Source organism: Corvus kubaryi, unplaced genomic scaffold, assembly GCF_017639235.1.
Source record: "Corvus kubaryi isolate FWS band 111438036 unplaced genomic scaffold, C.kubaryi_AGA036_p1.0 66, whole genome shotgun sequence".
Taxonomy (NCBI): domain Eukaryota; kingdom Metazoa; phylum Chordata; class Aves; order Passeriformes; family Corvidae; genus Corvus; species Corvus kubaryi.
The window spans coordinates 18,036,271-18,051,922 of NW_024582054.1; the positions used below are offsets into that span (position 1 = coordinate 18,036,271).

A 15,652-nucleotide genomic window follows, 5' to 3' on the forward strand; every position below is an offset into this window, starting at 1 on the left:
AACATACATAAGTGTATAATCAAAGAAAAAGTTTCACCCTGTTTCTTACACACCTATGAAGAAAAACCTTTTAGATTATACAAATTAAAATGAGCAAGTATTATACAAGTTTGTGCATAACATAGAACAATGGGATGAAAACAATTAATGCTTTTTTCTGGATCCAAGCTGATTAAGACTAAAGATCATTATTCTCTCATGAATAGTTGACAACTTGTAGGAATAACCTATATTTTGCTTAGATTTCATCCTATTCATCTACCTACACTAGGCAACAATTTGCTGTCAATGTCAGAGGTGTGATCAAGGAACGAATGGGCAGGGAAAGTCAAAACCATTTTGTCAAAATATTAATTTTGGGATCAAAAACTGTGAAGATACATGTGCTACTTAATGTTTGTCCTGATATTTTTAAAACATTTCTTAGAAACCTACATTTTTCATATGCATTTAGACAAGCCTGCTTGAAAGGAAATGTTCGCTACATTTACTTTCTAACTATGTCTCTGCTATGATGGATCACAAGTAGAAAGAGTGTATTCAGTAAGTATTTGTGTCAGTTGTGAACTAAATTACTCACAAATAATTCTTGACATTATTCAAGTAGTGCTAAGTCTGAGTAATGAAAAAGACTGGAAAGGACCTTGTTTTTAGCTGTCATGATCCATTATTACAGCATGTATCTTTCCAAGATGTTTAAGATTATGAACATCTCCTCTACAGCAGCTGCACTGGTCTTGGTTTGAGCCATTAGATATTTCCTGGATGTGTGTTAATACAGACAAGAACTATTTCAGGCTCAGTCCATAAAGTTCTAAGAAATAATCTGAAAATATTTGAGCTGTTTTAGTGAAACAGGGCCTTAGATTAGCTTTCAGGGGAAGTCAAGAGCCTCAAATCAAAATTAACTAAAATGCCTTAAAAAGCAGCTCCACACATAGCAAAACAGTCAATAATTTAGGATTCATTAATTTAATTTGAAGACTACACTTTCTCTAGCACGTTCATATTTTCAGGAGAAATTCCCAAAACACAAGTGTTTTTATTAGTAGCTTTCATCCCAAGGCATCTCTGGTCTCATCTTACTGGTGTTTTGGTACTCACTTTCTCAGACACACTTCATGCTAGTGTCTAGATATAGCTCATACATTCCTCTTAGTGCCTTAATCTTCCCAGCCTCCTTCACTGTAGAGTAGATAAAACAGTAGCTTATTAAAAAGCCTTGTACCTCCATAAACATGGGCCATGGTCTCTAGCAGCCTCAACAGGTACTACTTTATTTATAGGGTTCATATCTCCTCATCAGAGAAGACAGGTCAAATCAAAGGACCCATTTCTGTTTTCAAATTTGTAATCTGTCACTGAAATCAGCTTCAAGCATTTTGCTAAGAGGAATTAAAAGCATTACACACCTTGTAATAATTACAGAATGACTGTACCAAATCATGAAATAGCAAAATCTCAAAATAAACAACTAAACCACCATAAGGACTTGTATCAGCTCAGCTGCAGATATTTTTCTGCCCCATCCGGTGCTAGAGGAAGCAGGTTTCCTCTTCATGCTGAGTACATAGAGCTTTGACTCATATTACCAGGAAGGCTGAAAGGAGAGGCCTCCCCCAAGCTTCTGAACTCATCTGGTATCTACTCACACAAAGACATCAATGTTCTGAGATAAATTAGCCCCTGGAATGTTTTTGTTTTCAAAACTGTGTTCTAAAAAGGCAGTGTTTGCCACACATCTGGAAAAAGTGCTCATAGGTTAAGGATGAAAATGGGAAAGTCTTGAGAAAATAAAACATGAAAAGGGGCAGACTGGGTGGGAAAACTGCTGCAGACTGAGTGAGGGGATGAAAGGGAGCTATCCTATCAGGAGGATATCTTGCAGAGACGCTTACCAAGATAGCATTTTCTTCTGGGGCTTGGAGATGCTTCACTTGACACACTTCACTCCCCAGCAGAGTGGGAGGACAGCTAACTTGAGATTTTATATGAAAGTGAAATCTTGGAGATATAAATACATAGAAAGGATCACAGAAATTTTACACAGTTTTGGTTGGGTGTTTTGGGGTTTTTTTAAGACATCCTTTTTTGCTAGAGAAATGCCTTACTACATTCTGATTGTAGGGCATAACAGGTGGGAGAAAAGAAAGAAGATACAGAGACCTTAAGTGCCATTTTCTTCTGGCCTGCTTTTTTGTCTGTGGTCTCCCCAACTGTACTTAGTAGTAAACTGTAAGTATAAACAAAAAGTATGTGAGGTATACTGTAGTACATAATATTCCCATAATCAATAATGTGCTGCCTGCTGCAGCCTTTTCTCCAACCTATTGTCAGACCTCAAGTCTTCACCTGAAATTCAGCTGATAGTTACGAATGCCTTTACAGTTCTTGAAGTCCTTCCAAACAGTCAAATGCACTTTACTAAGAGTGAAGTTGAAGCTCATTGCTTGTAAGCAAAATATTGCCATTGCTAGAAAAATCATCCTGCTTAGATTTCCAATATGGTCTTCACAATTGATTTCATATGATCTGACCATTTCCATCTGTAAAGACATACACAGATCTTTCTGTTATTGCTGTACATACAGAAAAATAAAACTAGGCAGCCATCCAGCATTTATAGAAATATGATCTGTAATGAAGTGGAGGGAAAAAAACATGCTAATGCTATATAAATACAAAAACAATAAGTTGTCTGATAAGACATTAATTAATAACGAGTAAGCTCAAGGATATTTATTATCTTGCAGATATTACTGTAATATAAGAAAAAAATTTCATCCATGAACAGGACTTAAAAGAAAGAAAAGGTAAGAAAAACGATCACCTTCCATCACAATTATGCCAGACAAGTTATCAATATATGAAAAGGACTCCAAGTGCAATGATAAATCTCAAGAACAGTTCTATCTGTTCTGTGAAATGATAAATTCCACAATCAGGAAAACAATTTAAAGCATGTATCAATACAATGTACACAGAGAGAGAAAAAACCAATGAAAGTGAAATCATAGTCTATTGAAAACTCTAGTAAAGATCAGGGTTCACGTACAAGGCAAAGACTCTTGACAACTGATTTTAAGGCCAGAGGTCAGAATTAGATTGTCTGCATGCTATAATCTAAGGATTTTAATTACCTATCATTGACGGCGAGCCTATGTGATCTATATCATTTCAGTAAAACATGCACTTGATTTGAAAGCAGAAAGATACAATCTACCACTTTTCTAATCAGTTTGTTCTCTTAGGATATTGGAAAATGCTCATCTGGATATCCATAGACTGGCAAGAACTTGAATTTCAGTCTATCATTTCAGAGTTCCAGTCAGACTATCTCTCCATAACAGTCAATAAACGTAAAGAAGTTCATCTCTATCCCACACCCAAAGCACCATTTCAAGGGAAAAGATTGAATAAACATGGAAAAGTGTTGAGCCTAGAAATAAGGAGAAAAATGCAGAGGAGCAGAATCAAACAAAAGCCTTCTCTCTGTTTTTCTTATTGACTAGATAAGGTACCTAATCTACTTTTTCTCCTATGTCCCTCCCCAAATTAGAGTCTTGGCTGTTGAGAAGCTTGGTCCTGGTGTCTATCTCTCCAGGACATTGCACAAGAAATCTGTTTGTCCAACGTTTTAAAACTCAAGACAATTGCCATACAAAGAAGAGGCACAGCAATAATGACTTTTATCACTCTTAGAGTTATCACTTTCAGCATTTTAGTTCAATTTTTACCTTTGCACAGGATGGAAAAGTGTCTGTTGGTGTGTATGTCATACTGCCTGGTGTCCCTTTTAATCCTGTCATTAATCAATACATACTAGCACCTGATAAGCCTCTGTTAGTGAAGGTGGCCTTGGTAGCAAAAGTCCATTACAGATATTTCCAGATAATTTCATTGTATACACATTTTTAGCTCATCAAATCAAGTATGTGTTCTTCTATACACTTCTTGAAACTCAGAAAAAAACATACCAGAAGTGTAAATTTTCTGGAAACTGGTCAACACTTAGATGTTCTCCTTACATTTCACACAGCATTTTCTACTGGTTATGTGCTCACCTAATAGTTTTTTATCAGAAATTTCTCATATAATGCAGTGCCATTGTTCAAAATAAGTGGTAATATCAGTTTATTTCATCTTGTTTTGGAAACAACATTTTCTAAAGAGGGAAGAATAAAATCTAAGCACAGATGAATAAAGGAGAGCATGATGCACAATATAAATGGGAAGGTGAGGGATGAATAAGAATCAAAGTTGATATTAACTAGTCTTGCATTCAGCCATGTGTGCACACCAACAATAACTCACTAAAAATCAAGAAACTGCGAAAAATGCTTGAAATGCATTGTATATATATTACATGTATGTGTTCATATTAAGGGTCCTTCACAAATAAATCTCTTACTTTACCTAAGAAGGGAAGTGTAGCTGAGCCTTTATACAGAAAGAAATTATGTTTTGAGCTGTTTCCCCTGCTAATTTTATTTGTTTCATAGACCTAGTCAAAACCCAGACGGGGGATGTGGACAATGTACAAAAAATTGTTCCTTGTAAACATTGGTAGCAGAGATTGAACATCATCTGGCAACCCAGAGAAAAAGACTATTTCCTTAGGTCTAAGTCCAGTCTGAACATGTGGTTCACTGTGAACTATGAAAACCTGAGCTATTCTTTCTTTCACATGCAGAATAGCCTTTGCAAAATGAAGACTGGCATCTGTTAGTGGTTTTAAACCTATGCTAATAAGTAAACCTCAAATATTTTCCTCAGCTGTGTTCGACTAGTACAGTATATTTCACTTCAACCGAGCGCATCAAGTGGATAAATGAATCTCTTTTTCATGCTACCGCAGAAAAATGCAAAGGGCTTAAATCCATCTCCGAGCTTTATCTGCACTAAGATGCAATGTATTCTGGTGATTGCCTCAAATTCTCTTTCAGTATTAGTAGAGATTAAGACACAACAGGGCTGACACAAGCAAGGTTAGCCTGTTCCAAGACATACATATTCACTCTACACCCTTTTCACTGCTGTGAAGGCAGAAATTGGATTAAAGTCAATCTGTCCTGCACCTCCAGCAAAACTATTTTTCCCCTGACTGGCATACATGGAACATACCTCTTAATCATCTGTTTCTTGCTTCTTTTATGAGAAATGGCCAAGAGCACAGCTCAATTACTCCAGGCTTTAGTTACCTCCAAAAGGTACAAACCATTCTACAGAGCAATCAGAAAAACTGGAGTTATTGAAATTTTTCCACATGTCTTGAGAATTAGATCACTGCATTGTAAGTTATCACGTAATGCTTAATTATTTAAGAAAAATCATTCTTCCTTTCCTGCTCAAGACAAAAGCATGCACTAAACAACGATCCAAAGGAAGACTTTTTCCAGAGCATAACAGCAAAGGCACCGGGATTGTCCTTGTCTTCCAGAGGACTGCATGGGGATCAAGTGACACATATGCACTGCACCTCTGGGAACAGCAAGGACCACTGTCCTCTCAGCAGCTGGGTGAAAAGGGGAACAGGAGCCTAACACATCAGGCAGACCCAGTGCTGGCAACATGAACCACCAGCATGACAAGGAGAAAGCTCAGTCAGTGACAAAAAACACTGGGGACAGAGAGAGGGCTAGAGACAACACAGCACGCCTAAACAAGGGGTCTAACAGCACTAATGAGTTCACATCAGGAAATGATTAAATTCACAAACCTGAGCTTAAATGAGACCATTTCAGGGCTGGATGCCTCAGAGGACTCAGGTCAGGGCTGATAAAGGCTATTAGCATGCTCTGGGCCCTGCCGCAGTAAGATGATGTTGCTGCCTCTTACTGCAAGTGGGAAGAGAAGGATTTGGAAAAGAAACAACAAACAAGCAACAACAAACAAACCCAAAAACCTAATTTCTGTGTCTGTTTCCTCTTAAGCTTTTTGTATTGTTCATCTTCTCTCTGCTGAGGACACAAGGTCTACAGCTCTTAGACAAATTAAATGAAAAACACAGTCCTTTAAAAAACAAAAGCTCAAATGAAAATAGTCCTGCAGGTCATCTCCCTAATGCCTAAATTATTTGAACAGCTGTATATCAAAGCTAGCAGAATTGTCTCCTTTAGTTAGCTGTGAACCCTTTTAAGTAAAAGTCTGAAAATGTCAAAGCATTTTATATTTAGTCTATACAAGTGCAGATTCAATGGCATGTGTGGGGAAAATATTTCTTAATCTCTCTCTATTTACAGTGAACAACTGCATGCACAGCAGCTTTTTCTCTACTTGGATTTTTTTGACAATTAATTCCCAGTGACTATAGTTTAACTGGTGATAACATCAATGGGAATGGCATTGTTGTCAAGGGTTCAGGAGCTTACAGTCTCATTTCATGTCTGACTGGGTATGAGCAGTCTCAGGTTACAGTTTAACTGTAGTTATGGACTGTAGAGCTTCCATTTTTTAGGCATAAGCAGGCCCCACTACAGTTCAGGCCATTGCTAATTTTTCCCAGCACCATCATTGTTACAGATGTGACCACATGGGATTCTTGGAAGAACAAGTAGAACATGAGACACTTCCCCAATATAATACAGTAAAGATCACAAATATTATCTTAAGTGTTAACATTTAAAAGAAGTTTCAGATGTGTTTTGGTTTTGATGTGTTTTCCCCTTCTAACACTCCATTAATAGCCCAGATCAGATGAGAAATACTCGCTGCGACCCATGTTTGAAATCACAGAAATAAATACAATGATTATGCCTTTTAAAGGAGGGATCTGTTCTTCTCTTCATGAAAAACAACCAAATTATGCCAGATCCCTGGCAATGGATCTGTAAGAGAGTTTGATTGCCAGGGAGAGATAGCAGAGGTGCCTGCCACCTTCCACCTCTTCACAACTAGTTTCTTGGTTGGTACTGAAGCAGAAAAAGGCAAAATTATGTTTGCCATCTTTATTTTGAGGATTTTGACATACCCAGTGAAGGAACTCACTTGCTTCTGTTGTAGTCATTCTTTGAATAACAAGAAAATTTCTGCCACTTTCTCATTTCCACAGTTAAAACCAGTTATGCTCTGGCATTACAAAATCACAGAATCTCTGAATATTCTGGGTTGGGAAGGGACTCACGAGGATCAGTGAAGTCCAACTCCTGTAACGGACAGTCCAAAGAATCACACCATGTGCCTGAGAACATTGTCCGAATGCTTCTTAAGCTCTGTCAGGCTTGGTGCTGTGACCACTTCCCTGGGGAGCCTGTTCAGGTGCCCAACCACCGTCTGGGTGATAAACCTTTCCTAATATCCAAACTAAACCTCTCCTGACACAAGTTCAGGCCATTCCCTCAGTCCTGTCACTGGGCACCACAGAGAAGAGATCAGTGTCTGCCCCTCCTCTTCCCCTCACAAGGAAGTTGTAACTGCAGTTGGGGTCTCCCCTCAGTCTCCTCTTGTCCAGGCTGAACAGACCAAGTGACCTCAGCCACTCCTCACATGGCTTCCCCTCCAGACCCTTCATCATCCTCATGGTCCTCCTCTGAATGCTAATTGTTTAATGTTTTTCTTATATTATGATGCCCTAAAGTGCACACAGGACTGCACACAGGTGAGGCCACTCGAGTGCAGAGCAGAGCAGGACAATCCCCTCCCTTGCCCAGCCGGCGATGCTGTGCCTGATGAACCCCAGGACACGCTCGGCCCTCCTGGCTGCCAGGGCACAGCTCACTCATGTTCAACTTGACATTGACCAGGACCCCCAGGTCCCTTTCTGCGGTGCTACTCTCCAGCCTCTCCCTCCCCAGTCTGTCGTACATCCAGGGCTCCCCATTCCAGGTGCAGAATCTGTCACTTGTCTTAGTTAAGCTTCATACAGTTGGTGATTGCCCAGCCCTCTGATTTGTTGACGTCTCCTCGCAGGGCCTCTCTTTAAGGGAGTCAGCAGCTCCTCCTAATTTTGTATCATCTACAAAGTTGCTTAGTATTCCTTCAAGTCCTGCATTCAATTTGTTAATGAACATGTTGAAGAGAGCTGGGCCTAAGATGGAGGCCTGCAGAACCCCACTAGTGCCTGGATGGCAGCAACACCCATTCAATGTAACCCTTTGCACCTGACCCATGAACCACTCGCTCACCCTTCACAGGATGTTTTTATGCAGCTGAAGGCTGGACATTTTTTCCAGAAGGATTTCATGAGAGACAGTATCAAAAGCTTTGCTGAAATTCAAGATTGCATCAACTGGCTTCTCTTGATCAACTAGGTTGATTACCTTGTCATAAAAGAAAATCAGGTTTGATATACAGGACTTTCCCCTCATGAAGCCATGCTGGCTGATGACTGTGTTGTCCTTCAGGCGTTTTTCAATATCCCCCAGAATAATCTTCTCCATAACTTACCAGGCACCGAAGTGAGACTAACAGGCCTGTAAAAATTAAACCCATCTGAATTTTTCCTGACTCTGCTGTGCACTATGACTCAGAAGTCAACCCCCAAAATATTTCACAGAATCAGACAGAAAGATTTAGGCTGCAGTTTGAAGGAAATGTAAATATAGTACTTCATTATCTTTATTTACACAAAATTATCTGTTTATAATGAGATTACAAAAATGGGGAAAGAGCAATGAAGAAAAAGTAACAAGATAGAAACACTTCTATTTTGTGGGGAGAGCTCTTCTCTTCTCTTCTCTTCTCTTCTCTTCTCTTCTCTTCTCTTCTCTTCTCTTCTCTTCTCTTCTCTTCTCCTCTCCTCTCCTCTCCTCTCCTCTCCTCTCCTCTCCTCTCCTCCTCTCCTCCCCTCCCCCCCTTATCTTTCCCCCCTTATCTTTCCCCCACTCCCTTTCCATTCCCTTTCCCCAAAGGATGGAAAGAATCCAAGGAAGGCTAGATACACTTATTAAGACAACGATGCAATAGGCTTGAGTATACTTTTTTCTGTTCTCAGACAGCCAAAATTCAGGATCTGGATGCAAACCTTGCCAGTATGGTGAAACTAGCTTCAAATCCTTCAGAGAATCACTATAATGTTATTGATGTACTTTTGTTTTGTTGGTTTGGGTGATTTTTTTTTCTTTTCCTAGTTTTTTTTTTACCTTTTAGGACAAGACAGAATTCTCAGACATATCCTGTAGAAGTTTTTCCACTCCTAAGAAAGCTGCAATTCATAAAATTTAGTATGACTCCATAAGTTTTTAGGAAAAATACCAGATGTCATAAAATCTTGAGAGTATGTGTCAGTGGATTCATGAGAATCCAAGTATGGATTCTATATGGAAAGATTTTCCTTCCTAAGAAGATGGTATAGGGAGTTGTGTGACATGAGGTCCAGCATGCTGGTGGGCAGCTACACTTCAAAGGAAGGACACTTGAATCAAATAAGGCAAAGACACACTTGATTCTGAAAGGAACTGACAGAAATTCATCTTGCCTTGAAGATTATTTTAACAGTTTTCCTACATTTTTTATGCATACTGTATTCATACCACTTTCATGTTACTTTTATGACAAATACAAGTGATAAACTTGTTTTATTGCTCTACAGAGGTACTTTTGTGTCCAATTAGTTTGGTACTACAGTTTGCTCTAATTAGCCTGGAAGTACACATCATAGTTAATTACACTGTTCACCGTTTGAGAGGCTGGAAATAATTAAATATGTTTTCATTACTCAACTGGCCTGGAAAAGGTATATACATTTCAAGCATTAGTCCTGAAGTGCTCCTTCAGATGCTGGCAGTCAGTTACATCAAAACTTTCAAAAAAGCCTGAATGTGTTGTCAGAAATACACAGCAACAGTCAAAACAATGAGCCATGTGAAGTAATGTAAAATATACTCTTTCCTTAAAGGAATTATATATCTCTGTGGAATATCAAACAAAACAAAAAACCCCAAAGAGACTGTGTGAAAAATATAAATTTAATAGCAATGGAGAATACTTAACATAAACAATAGTATATAAGCAATGAAGTTAATTGAAAGTACAAGTACAGAAAACTTTGAAAATCCAGCCAGTATTTTTTTTTTTTTTTCAGATTTGACAAGTAATTAAAATGGAACAGTTTCACTACAAAATAGTGCACTGTGACATCTGAACAGGATATTATCTTTGTTAAATAACTCCATTTTTGATAGTCCTGCCCTAAATGTCCTCTGATTCAGCTGCAGTTTTATTTTTACCAAAGGCCTGAATCTATAAAGGATTGAGGTAACTTTAAAAAATGGGTGCACAGGCTCCCTGCTGAGAGCATTCAGGGAGCCAGAGCCCTCACAGCAGCACACTAAAAGGCAGTCATGGGGTATGGAACCACTCAGTGTCCCCCAGCTCAGCAATCACTACATAATAATTAGCCAAGACGGAGACTCTGTGGTCAGGAGCACATCAGAAATGTCATCCACACCTGGGTCCCAGTGGTGTGTACCTGCCATATCTCACCTCCAGCCCTGATAATCCTCCTGGATGGAAAATGGGTTCGTTCCTTTCACTGAATCACAGACAGGGTAAGGTTGGAAGGGACCACGGTGGCATCATCTGGTCCAACCTCACTTTCCTTACACTGAGGTGGGCAGGTTTTACTTTAAAAATAACCCACTGAACCAGGTCATCACTATGGGAGTGTAAGCTTTTAATTGTGGACAGCCAGGTCTGTCCTGAATTGCCTGAGATGTATATCTATGACCTCCTCCATTGGTCTGCTCACCTCTACTGCAGGTGCACCCAGCACTGGACACTTTGAGACAACCTCTTGCAAGATTATCACTCTTTTACATGAAATCTGAATCAAACAGTAAAGAACTTTTAGCAAATCAACTCTTAGAGCTGGAAGTTCCATTTTGGGAAAAATTTTCAACGTATAACAAATCTTTCAGACTCCAAACCCTCCAGGAAGACAAGTTTTATGTCAACAGGGGTGACATAAGAGAGGGAAAATTCCTGTGCCTGGTTAAACTTTTTAAAGTGCTGTAATTTACAGAGTAGGGGAAAAAAACACAATAGAAATAGAAAATGCAAGTAGTAAAATCAAAAGCAAAACTTAATTGTTATGAAAATGGTGAAATTAGATTTTTTTAACATTGTAGTGACTTTTTTCCCTCTCTAAATGAAATTTTGCAAATTGCACCCCAGATAAGAAATGCTGTTTTGGAAGAATCATTCATTTCAACTGAATATGATCCCCTCAAGTTTTTTTTGACCTGTACTATTTCTTAGCTCTGTCAAGAGAATCCTTCTGAATAGACACAGAATTTGCATTTAAGCCTGCTTGTTGTCAGATCATTTAGAAAGGTTATCAGGTGAAACAGACAACTAGAAGAAAAGCTCTTTCTTCATCAGGTACTTTACTATAGATTTTACAACCCATTATCTCCAATGGTTTGGGAAACCAGGGGGTATGTTTATTGTGAACATCAGCAAGAAATAGTTTTCTTCAGCTTGCCTTTACAAATGAAGCAAATCAGATACAAAATTGGTTGCTCATGAATTTGCAAATTTGAAATAACCCATTCCTTTTTGAAGCTAAGACAAACGAAATTTAACCACCTTATAAAATATTTCTTTATTTAAAAACGTCATTTGTCTTATCTGAATTTTTCTGACTTGACAGCTATATTAAGCAAAGAGAAATTTAAACCTGAAACAAATATGCCTTCGCTGTTATGATTTAAACTTCAACCAGTAACAAATTCAAATGTCAACAATGAAATGTATTCAACCTAAAACAACATCATGATTAGAAGAGGCATTTTCTTCTGTTCATTATGTTAATTTAAATTTCTAAACCTGATTGTTTCAAATTATTCACTTACACAAATTAAACATATTTTTACTTAATTGAAGCCATTCATGACCCACCAAATTCTTTTTTGAAATTATGTAAGGAGGCAAAAAAAAAAATTAAGTATATTTTTGTTTTTATTTTACTGCAATGAGAGTGAAGTTGTGTAAAAGCCTCCTGAATGAAACCAAGCAAGTTTTGGTTAGTAAGTGAAAGCAATATAGTCATGCCTTAAGGATGATACCCTTAGCTGTAAATACTTTTGTTTGCTATTGCAGTCAAAATACACATCTGTGGTGAATAAGTACAAATACCCAGAATGTAACTGTAAAGCTCACTGAAATCCTTAACATTATTTTCATTGACCTCAAAGGGTCAAAGTAGTCTGATGGCCTAACCTGTTGATATGCAACTGTGTTTGCTTTCACATGCCCATTTATAGCTATAGGAACATGCAACAGATTGTACAGATGCTGCTTTACTTTTAAAAGGAATATGTAGCAGCTACATACAAACTCACTTATGTGTACTGGATATACATTGGCTGTTATTTCTCTGCTCATTGATAAATAGAAGAATTAATAGAAAAAATAGAGGTGATAGTATTATTATTATAGAGTTTCTATCTGAATTATGATGGTGCGATTTACCATAGCAGAACCATAAATGTACAATTTGGTGATTTCCTCTTAAAACTATAACTTAACTTGACAGCAATGCTAGATCATCTTGGTATAATAAAAATCATCCCACTGCACTTGTTTCTGTCATATTATATTTAAAAAACCCTGCAAGTGACAAGAACAATAAAAGATTATCAGGTTCTAATTGCTCTTGCATTGAGGGCACTTCACGAAACTTGTGACTGCCTCACCTGATCCAGTAATATCAAGCACAGCTGACTGGTAAATTTACCAAATGTCCCCATTTCCTTTAATGAAAGGAAAATGAGGGTAAACTGAACATCACATTAATAGATTCTAGTCTAGCAGCTCCATGCAAAGTTGAAAACTTCAGGAAGAGGTTCGTGCTTTGACCTCGGGCTGCAGGTCAGAATATTTTATATGCCTTGGAGTCCACAGAGAGTCCATGAAACAATGGAAATTCTTGACACAAAGTCCTAGGTAAACAACAAATCTTTAACACTTCAGCATTAAAAGACTATTTTTCAACCCTTATTTTACGCTTAAATGTAAATAATGATCACATAAGATTCCATTTCTTTTAGCCCTATATGAGGTTTAGGCTAACAGCCTTTTCACTGTTTTCTGGAGGACTGAATATAGTGTTATTGATTTCAAGCAGTTAGGAGAATGAGAGGCTGCTGAACTGAGGCCTCTGCAACAGCAGAAGGTGGTGTTGGTGTTGTGACAAGTAATACAGTAGCAGCAATTTAATGAAGCATTTCCTTCTCTACATTAGTTAAAAATTAATTTAGAACCTGGGAGCCTGATTCTAATTTTGAGAAAATCAATGTTTAAACACCCACTGAATTGTACAAGTGAGAGATAAACTTCCAAATTATTGACTGCTGCTGCTTATGTCATCTGTTTGCAGTTCAGGTGTCTGGTTTCTTAAGGGATTTTAACAAGATTCAAAGTCTTTCCTTATCTCAAACACCGAGCCAACTCAGACAGACTCAGACATAATCTGTACCACAGAAGGACCAGTCTGACAAGCCAAGGCAATGCGGCACACCCATGACACTGGATTTTTATAACACATGGAATTACACTAAATAGCTGACACTTCACCTTTGCTCTCCCAGCTGCTCAGAGCAAGCAGATCCAGTTCTGACTGTGCTAGATCATCACTGCTTCTCCATACTATTAACAGAAGGATATCTTACCTAGACAAATAGCCATGGCTCCAACTTCTCAGTCATCTCTCAGTCTGCTGGTCTTTCAGGATCTCCTTATTTCAGTAGCATGATCATAGACATGATTGCTTAAGTCTAGGAAAAATCAAGATTTCGTAGGAAGAGGAAAGATTTGTCATTGAAATGAATGATAGTCCAGCTTTCTGAGACAGAAAGGAAAAGGCTTGTTTTTAAGTAAAAAAAGGCACCAGTTTCTGTGTAAAAGCTTGTCTACTTTTTACAACTGCAGCTGATTTAGCTTCAGACAGTTTAACAAAATTGCTTCCCCTTAAGGGTGGGTGGTCACACCTGTGTAACATCCAGATTTTTTTGAAACAAAAGTGGTAATATTAGTAAAATATGATCTATAATAACTGGGACTTTCCAGATGTAATATGCAATCAAATTTGCACAATTAGAACACCATCTTTAGAGGCAATAAAGTCGGCTTTGTTCCTCACATTCTGAAGATTTGTGCTTTAATTTTTTTTCTTATTCAATTACTTTTGGTATGATAATTAGGACTAAGTGTGCCCCAATTTAATAGATCAGGGTAGTTCTGTATCAATCACTAGAAAAGGCTGGCTTATGCTTACTAAGAAATTGAAGGAGATTATATAATTAGCTACAAAGCATGAGCAGAAAAGATCATTTCTTTGCAGAGAAGAGCATAATAAAAATTCACTCACTTTGTTCTATTAAAATATACATATTTTAAATTGTTCTTTTAGATGACTGGATGGTGAAAGTTAAGCAAACTAAGGCAAGAAGAATAACAAAATAATCCTACTGTAAAACATCACAAAAACAATAGGAAGGGATTCTCTAATATTTTCAATGGAGCTGGTCCAAAACTCATAATAAAATTTTAAATATAGTCCAATATAAAATAAGCCTAACTTTTGTATTACCTGATTCTGCCTGTTTTACTACTTTACCTGCTATATTTTTTATGTAATTATATGTTTAAGTATCCTTACCAGCAGTATGTTCTTACCTGTAAAGACTGCAAGTAGATATGAATAAGTGTGGGAGGAAAATGAGATTTTCTGTTTTGTAAATAGGTAGTTTGCCTTTTTACTGTTTCTTTTTAACCTTAATTCACTGCAGCCTGGCCAACATTTTTCTGACAATCAAAATATTTAGTTTCACTACATTTTGGATGTTTGTTTCGATTTTTTGAACTCCAGAAAATAGTTAATTTTGTTGGTAGAAAAAATTTACATGTAGTCCTGTTTCTTGCTTTCAGGATTGATCAAGGGAAATGCAAGAGTAGTTCCTTTACAGAACAGTATAGAAACACAGGAAAATTTATTAAAAACCTGCTTTCTTAGTGCAAACTAACAGCTTCCTCTGATCTGAAGTTCAAGATCTTCCTGAGTACCAGGTTTTAACTTATGTTTATTAGTCTTTCATAGATTGTTCTTCTTTGAGTCTGCTTAATGAGTTTTTAAATTCATGCAAATTTTTGGCATTGTCAAATACTTTAGCAACAAGTTGCACAAATTAATACTTTTTTAATGTAGGAAAAAACCAAAACGTTGCTCTGTTTGAGCCTGCTATATGACTGAATTTGTTTTCCATTGCTTCCTGTATTTAGGGAAGCAGTGAATAGTCATTGCATATAAACATGCCTTCCCCAGGCAAATAATGCTGCTTTAGATGTCTGTAATTCCCTCCTTGTTTGTGTCTTTTCTGTATTGTATAATCTTAATCTATTTGTATATACTTAATATAGAAACAATTTGTTTCCTTAATCAGCCTTCTCTCCTTTCAATGCACTTTGTCTTTTTTACTATATCCCATTTTAGGTTAACACGGTCAGAAATTAATTAAATGTTGAATCTATGGGCACTTAAACAACATATATGGTAGTACAATTATGTTTTCCTTTTCATACTCAGTCCCTTTCCTAATACTTCCTAGCACTCAAATGATTTTTAAAATGCCTTTTGTGGACTCAAATCTCCCATTTTGGAGAATGGAACTAGATGAATTAGCTCATGCAGCATTCCCATGTCTTTCCTGGGAAC

At 37.5% G+C, this 15,652-nt stretch overlaps 1 long non-coding RNA gene across 4 annotated transcripts in view; it reads right to left on the reverse strand.

Moving 5' to 3' along the window:
- Window positions 1-11,307: 11,307 nt before the first annotated feature.
- Window positions 11,308-15,652, reverse strand: part of LOC121674191 — a 31,640-nt gene continuing 27,295 nt past the window's right edge. For all 4 annotated transcript variants that reach the window (XR_006019491.1, XR_006019490.1, XR_006019489.1 and 1 more), the window contains 2 exons: window positions 13,611-13,715; window positions 11,308-12,881 (listed from right to left, as the gene is read on the reverse strand). This is a non-coding gene — a long non-coding RNA (uncharacterized LOC121674191). The remainder of the gene's footprint in view (window positions 12,882-13,610; window positions 13,716-15,652) is intronic.